This window comes from Berghia stephanieae, chromosome 4, assembly GCF_034508935.2.
Source record: "Berghia stephanieae isolate SIO BIC M18660-M18661 chromosome 4, UCSD_Bste_1.3, whole genome shotgun sequence".
Classification (NCBI taxonomy): Eukaryota; Metazoa; Mollusca; class Gastropoda; order Nudibranchia; family Aeolidiidae; genus Berghia; species Berghia stephanieae.
Genome location: NC_088363.1, coordinates 15,347,546 through 15,356,317, shown reverse-complemented (window position 1 = coordinate 15,356,317; position 8,772 = coordinate 15,347,546).

The following is an 8,772-nucleotide window of genomic DNA, read 5'->3' as shown; positions in this document are numbered from 1 at the left end:
TTATTTCTACTACTACACTACTACTAGTAGTAGTAGTAGTAGTAGTAGTTGTAGTAAAGTAGTAGTAGTAGTGGTCGTAGTAGTAGTAGTAGTATAGTAGTAGTAGTAGTAGTAGTAGTAGTAGAAATAATAATAATAATAATAATAATAATAATAATAGTAGTATAGTAGTAGTAGTAGTAGTAGTAGTAGTAGTAGTAGTAGTATGTTAGTAGTTAGTAGAAATAATAATAATAAATAATAATAATAATAATAATAATAATATAGTAGTAGTAGTATAGTAGTAGTAGTAGTAGTAGTAGTAGTAGTAGTAGTAGTATAGTATAGTAGTAGAAATAGTAATCATAAAATAATAATAATAGTAGTAGTAGTAGTAGTAGTAGTAGTATAGTAGTAGTTAGTAGTAGTAGTAGTAGTAGTAGTAGTAGTAGTAGTTAGTAGTAATAGTAGTAGTAGTAGTGGTCGTATGTAGTAGTAGAGCAGTAGTAGTAGTAGTAGTAGTAGTAGTAGTAGTAGTAGTAGTAGTAGTAGTAGTAGTAGTAGTAGTAGAAATAATAATAATAATAATAGTAGTAGTAGTAGTAGTAGTAGTAGTAGTAGTTGTAGTAGTAGTAGTAGTAATAGTAGTAGTAGTAGTAGTAGTGGTAGTAGTAGTAGTAGTAGTAGTAGTAGTAGTAGTAGTAGTAGTAGTAGTAGTAGTAGGAGTAGTAGTTGTTGTTGTTGTTGTTGTTGTTGTTGTTGAGTTCGACAGATTTATCTTTACATTAAGAATTGGAGATCATTGACGGATTTATTTGCCAAGTGATGTATTTATTGGTTTCATACCATGTTTTTACTGAGGAGGATCCCATATTGATGTACTCTACTTCTTCCTGTATTCGGCCGTGAAAGTAGCACTGGCCTCTTATGTCGACGGTTCATGAGGCGAAATTCTTTGCAAAATAGAAAAGCATTTTCCATCTGATATGTATATCAAAATATATGTTTTGGACGTTCTTTGTTTTGCAGTCACTTGATCTTCGCTCCTTTGGCACATGGATTCTTAGATACAAAATGATGTTGATGATGATGATGATGATGATGATGATGGTGAAGATAATAATAATAATAATAATAAAATAATAATAATAAAATAATAATAATAATAATAATAATAATGATAATTATTATTATTATTATCATTATTATTATTATTATTATTATTATTATTATTATTATTATTATTATTATTATTATTATTATTATTATTATTATTATTATTATTATTATTATTATTATTATTATTTGTTATTATTATTATTATTATTATTATTATTATTATTATTATTATTATTATTATTATTATAATATGAAAATAAAAATAATAATGAAAATAATAATAATAATAATAATAATAATAATAATAATAATAATAATAATAATAATAATAATAATAACAATAATAATAATAATGATAATAATATAATAATAATAATAATAATAATAATAATAATAATAATAATAATAATAATGATAATGATTATAATAATACTGATATAATGATGATGATGATGATGTATGATGATGATGATGATGATGTAATGATAATATAATAATAATAATAATAATAATAATAATAATAATAATAAATAATAATAATAATAATAATAATAATAATAATAATAATAATAATAAATAATAATAATAATAATAAAGTGGGGGAAAAAGGAGGAAAGAAAGAAAGATAAGATGTATCTTTCTAACTTTGAAAGCCAGACATTGTATACGTTTTGCCAGAGTGTGTTCCTTGGATGTAGATTCAGAAGCGAGAACCAAATATTAATAACGTTCTCTGATTGTGAAAAGGTTGTCGGACAGAGACAGAGAGAGAGAAAATAATGGCAATTAAGTACTTTGTCTCTTGTTCATTGGGAGCAAATCATGGGGTTTGATAGTCAATCTGTCAGTCCTTATCTGTGTTTAACCAGTTAACTGCCATACTCGAGAGAGAGAGACACGTATTTTAAAATTTGGCCGGAAAACTCGTCCTTCAAATATCCATCGATGTAAATGACTCTCATCTTGGCAAAAACTCTCAAACCTGGGACTTTATTAAAGACTTTGCGAAGTCCCAGGTTTGAGAGTTTTTGCCAAGACGAGACTCAATTAAATCGATCAATATTTGAAAGTCGAGTTTTCTGGCCAAATTTGTAAATAGGCAACGCGTCTTTCCAGTTTTCGGCTGTTTACTGGTAAACAACACTTGAAGTGGCTCCCTTCAATTTACAACGTGTTTCAGTTTGGAGTGGCGTTTCCCCGTTTTTGTGGCCGCTCGATTATTAATATTGGGTCGAGATGAAAGAGAGGACAGAACGGCTATTGTCTCACCGAGTTTCCGATAATTTGTTATTGGCACTGTCTCCAATCGAAATGAGATTGGTGCTATGTGTTTAGGTAAAATACTCACGACATCCACTGGCCGGATAATATGCCAACGTACCGACACACAAAACTATGTGTAACCTTGAGCGTTTTATAGTCTGACCGATATGATGATTTAGTGAGAACTAATCATTAAAATGGCTGTCTAAAAACAATAACAAAGAGCAGAGTGACGCAACGTCCTTCCTTCAATATGAAATTCCGAAAATATTTGTCTTCTGTCAAGATGTTTCGAGACATTTTTTCATCTATGTACGGCTATGTGGTCTTGTTCTATGACAAATGCCTTCGGACCGGAAGTTCTAGGGTTCGAGTCCGATTTTGAGCAGTTCATATATAAGTCATTGGAACGGACACATTTTCTCACCAAACTCAGGTGTAAAATGGGTACCTGGTCGTTAATAGCGTTGTCTCTGTTGGAAGAAAAATGTAATATCGCCTGACAGGCGTTATATTTTGTCCTACTTGTTAAGTGCTGCTGTTGGCTCGTTACCTCTTGCAAAACGCCTTGATCATGTTTTCGGACATTGCTCTATATATAGTATGCACTTGGGAAAGAAGCTCACAACATTGCCATCCGGAATTATAACGAACCAACACAGAAAACTATGTTTAACTTTGAACGTTTATAGTCTGGTTAATACAGTCTAGTGAGAATTACTCATAAACGCGGATGACAAAAAACAATAACAAAGACCTGAGTGACGTCAACTTCATTCTATCTATATACATGCTCATTTTGTTGTTGATTTTTTAAAAAAATGTTATATTCATCTTATAAAAATAGATCAGTACATAAATATGAACATTTGTATAGCACACTTTCATGGTTTCACCGTGCTCAACGCGCTTCACAATGTTTTATTTATTCCCCTTGCAGGCCATATCGAATCATATATTTCTATTTAAGACATTACCAGTCGCCTGCTAGTTAGGCGTCGTTTTTGTACTAACATTGTCACAATACCCTTCTCTGCCTATAGCAGGGCACTCATTCACACCTGAGTCGAATGGAGTAATGTCTTCAGTGTCTTACCCAAGGACATAATATTGTCGAGACCAGACTTTTCCACGATTACTGTCACCCTTTCTGACCACTGACCGCGCTTGCCTTACCCCGACTGATTAAAAACCAAAATACCAGGGACCCTCTACTTTGCCAAATTACTAAAGGCTAAATAACGCTGATGATGATGATGATGATGATGATGATGATGATGATGATGATGATGATGATGATGGTGAAGATAATAATAATATAATAATAATAATAATAATAATAATAATAATAATAATAATAATAATAATAATAATAATAATAATGATAATTATTATTATTATTATCATTATTATTATTATTATTATTATTATTATTATTATTATTATTATTATTATTATTATTATTATTATTATTATTATTATAATTATAATAATAATAATGAAAATAATAATAATAATGAAAATAATAATAATAATAATAATAATAATAATAATAATAATAATAATAATAATAATAATAATAATAATAATAATAATAATAATAATAATAACAAAATAATAATAATAATAATAATAATAATAATAATAAATAATGATAATGATTATAATAATACTGATATAATGATGATGATGATGATGATGATGATGATGATGATGATGATGATGATGATGATGATGATGATGATGATGATGATGATGATGATGATATAATAATAATAATAATAATAATAATAATAATAATAAATAATTAATAATAATAATAATAATAATAATAATAATAATAATAATAATAATAATAATAATAATAATAATATTAATAAAGTGGGGGAAAAAGGAGGAAAGAAAGAAAGATACGATGTATCTTTCTAACTTTGAAAGCCAGACATTGTATACGTTTTGCCAGAGTGTGTTCCTTGGATGTAGATTCAGAAGCGAGAACCAAATATTAATAACGTTCTCTGATTGTGAAAAGGTTGTCGGACAGAGACAGAGAGAGAGAAAATAATGGCAATTAAGTACTTTGTCTCTTGTTCATTGGGAGCAAATCATGGGTTTGATAGTCAATCTGTCAGTCCTTATCTGTGTTTAACCAGTTAACTGCCATACTCGAGAGAGAGAGAGACACGTATTTTAAAATTTGGCCGGAAAACTCGTCCTTCAAATATCCATCGATGTAAATGACTCTCATCTTGGCAAAAACTCTCAAACCTGGGACTTTATTAAAGACTTTGCGAAGTCCCAGGTTTGAGAGTTTTTGCCAAGACGAGACTCAATTAAATCGATCAATATTTGAAAGTCGAGTTTTCTGGCCAAATTTGTAAATAGGCAACGCGTCTTTCCAGTTTTCGGCTGTTTACTGGTAAACAACACTTGAAGTGGCTCCCTTCAATTTACAACGTGTTTCAGTTTGGAGTGGCGTTTCCCCGTTTTTGTGGCCGCTCGATTATTAATATTGGGTCGAGATGAAAGAGAGGACAGAACGGCTATTGTCTCACCGAGTTTCCGATAATTTGTTATTGGCACTGTCTCCAATCGAAATGAGATTGGTGCTATGTGTTTAGGTAAAATACTCACGACATCCACTGGCCGGATAATATGCCAACGTACCGACACACACAACTATGTGTAACCTCGAGCGTTTTATAGTCTGACCGATATGATGATTTAGTGAGAACTAATCATTAAAATGGCTGTCTAAAAACAATAACAAAGAGCAGAGTGACGCAACGTCCTTCCTTCAATATGAAATTCCGAAAATATTTGTCTTCTGTCAAGATGTTTCGAGACATTTTTTCATCTATGTACGGCTATGTGGTCTTGTGCTATGACAAATGCCTTCGGACCGGAAGTTCTAGGGTTCGAGTCCGATTTTGAGCAGTTCATATATGAGTCATTGGAACGGACACATTTTCTCACCAAACTCAGGTGTAAAATGGGTACCTGGTCGTTAATAGCGTTGTCTCTGTTGGAAGAAAAATGTAATATCGCCTGACAGGCGTTATATTTTGTCCTACTTGTTAAGTGCTGCTGTTGGCTCGTTACCTCTTGCAAAACGCCTTGATCATGTTTTCGGACATTGCTCTATATATAGTATGCACTTGGCAAAGAAGCTCACAACATTGCTATCCGGAATTATAACGAACCAACACAGAAAACTATGTTTAACCTTGAACGTTTATAGTCTGGTTAATACAGTCTAGTGAGAATTACTCATAAACGCGGATGACAAAAAACAATAACAAAGACCTGAGTGACGTCAACTTCATTCTATCTATATACATGCTCATTTTGTTGTTGATTTTTTAAAAAAATGTTATATTCATCTTATAAAAAATAGATCAGTACATAAATATGAACATTTGTATAGCACACTTTCATGGTTTCACCGTGCTCAACGCGCTTCACAATGTTTTATTTATTCCCCTTGCAGGCCATATCGAATCATATATTTCTATTTAAGACATTACCAGTCGCCTGTTAGTTAGGCGTCGTTTTTGTACTAACATTGTCACAATACCCTTCTCTGCCTATAGCAGGGCACTCATTCACACCTGAGTCGAATGGAGTAATGTCTTCAGTGTCTTACCCAAGGACATAATATTGTCGAGACCAGACTTTTCCACGATTACTGTCACCCTTTCTGACCACTGACCGCGCTTGCCTTACCCCGACTGATTAAAAACCAAAATACCAGGGACCCTCTACTTTGCCAAATTACTAAAGGCTAAATAACGCTTTACAAAGAATGCTTAATACCCACAAGTTGTTTAACTCATTCAACCCTAACACCGACTACATCCGTAGTTTACCCGGGTTACTTTCAGCCCATGCCTATTTATTACATTTTTATGAGACAAATTATAGGCGTAAATATCAAAGCTAATGTTAATTAGTTTTTGCATGTTAATGATAGTTGAATAAAACTATCTATGTAGGCTACATGCTCATTTTAATACATTTTTTTTCTAATTTTGAAAAGTAACAAGAATCTCTTGGATTGAGTGAGTTAATACTTAAGAAGTCTAGGATTACTAGATGTAAGTACACACAAAGCAATTTGTACTTGTGTAATGAATGTATATGGCGTCACACGACTATGTAATTTGTTATTGTTTTAGACTCGTGATGGGTGATTAGTTCTCATTAAAGTCAATTTTACAAACTCTGAACGTTAAAGATTACACATAGTTCGTGTGTGGGGGGTGGGGGGGTGAGAGAGAGAGAGAGAAGGAGAGAGAGAGTGAGAGAGAGAGAGAGAAGGAGATAGATAGAGAGAGAGAGAGAGAGAGAGAGAGAGAGAGAGAGAGAGAGAGAGAGGGAGAGAGAGAGAGAGAGAGAGTGTGTGTGTGTATGCGTTCGTATGATTGGTATGGCTGGCAGAGGAGGTGAATATTATTATTTTAACCTAAAAAGCATAGCATCAAAAGCATTGATGACCACTGTCTGTCTCGGGTGGGGCGTTCTTACGTCTTTGGGTCGTTTATTAAATTGATATACCTTGACGTGGATGATACAAAACTCTAGCTAATTGGTGACTCTGAAACTTATATATATAAAATCGGAAGGTCCTGGGTTCGAGCCTCGCTCTACGCAAAGTTGAGTCCTTGGTAAAAGCTCTTTACTCACATTCTCTCACCCTACTCAGGTGTAAGATGAGTACCTGTCCGTTAACAGCGTTGTCCCTGACAGTAAAAAAAAATTATTATCGTCTAACAGGAGTCATGTCTCGCTCTACATGCTACGTGTTGCTATTGGCTTGGGGCCCTTTGTAAACCGCTTTCAGTAGGTACGTTTAGTGGATATTGCGCTATATATAAACAAGAAAATTAAAAAGCTCAATTATAAAAAAAAAAATTAAATATGAAAATGATGATGAAAAGAATTGCTACTTTAGGCAGTCATCCATAAGCATACTATAATCCATTGTCAACATATCTTACTTTGTTTAAGACTTTTAGACACAAAACTAGTAGAATTGGCAGCAAGTGTTTACTTTTGAGTAAGTTGGCGGCACGGTCATGTCAAATGAAATGTGACAAGCGAAGATCATTCATTGTGTCATCGAAGTCTTTGAGTTTGTCAGGAGCTAAGACATTATCCAATATTGTATTTAATGAGGTCTTCGACTTATTCTCTGGAAATTAAAGGATAGATATAGTAAGAATCGAGTTTGCCAGGTAAGCGTTGTAAATAGAGTTATTTTGATATATTAATTTATTTATTCTCACCTCGTTTTTTGTTTTTTTACACATTATCCAACAATGTTGTTTCGTCCAGAATTCCTGGAGTCGTCAGGGAGGTCGTTTAGAGGTGTCTGTGTTATTTTTATATACATATTTTTTTAGAAAAGTAAAATATGTTTACAATCAATGTGTACTTTTTTGTAGGTTTGATAACCCAATGTGTTATGGACTTATTGTTGTAATGGAAATATTCTCAGACCAATGCAAAATGTCGTCCATAAAAGCATTGTTAAATTAAGCCTATAATTGCGTTTGGCTATCAGAACTGCACATGTGTGCACGTCGTTTGCAATGGATGTAATATAGATAGAATGAAGTTGACGTCACTCGGGTCTTTGTTATTGTTTTTTGCCATCCACGTTTATGAGTAATTCTCCCTTAACTGTATTGTCCAGACTATAAAAGTTAATGGTTACACATAGTTTTGTGTGTTGGTCCGTTATACTTCCGGATGGCAATGTTGTGAGCTTCTTAGCCAAGCGCACACTATCTAAATCTGATCTGATGTAGGAATGCTTTAAGTGGTTATTCAAAGCCTAAAGATAATACTAGGAGCTGAATTATTGATCCCGGCTTCGGCAGCGTTAAACTGGACAGTTTAAACAGTTTCGTTTTATTCTTTAGATATGAAGTCAGAATAGTGCATGCAAAGTACTCTCCGTCGGGATATAATAGACCCATTTTATATATAGACGTATTGGGAAATTTTAATACAAAATCTGGATTTTACCGATTGTCTTAAATTGACCGAGAAAACAGATTAAATGCGATTTCTCTTCCTTGAAATTGTAATTAGTTAACATTAAGACAATTGCACTTAATATAGTTAAAATGATATAGTATTTTTCTCATCAAATTATTGAAAGAATATTCTCTCATATGCCCGAAAAGCAAGATACATCAGCACCTTTTATTTCAAATCGAACTGCAATTCTATAATTTCTTGTTGTTGTTGTTGTTGTTGTTGTTGTTGTTGTTGTTGTTGTTGCTTGCTTGCTTGCAACACTGATGTCCGTTTTGGGGAGTTTTATGAAAAATAATATTACAAATTCAACTTATTTCACCACAAGTGTCTGTTCCATTAAATCAAGTTTATGCACATATGTCT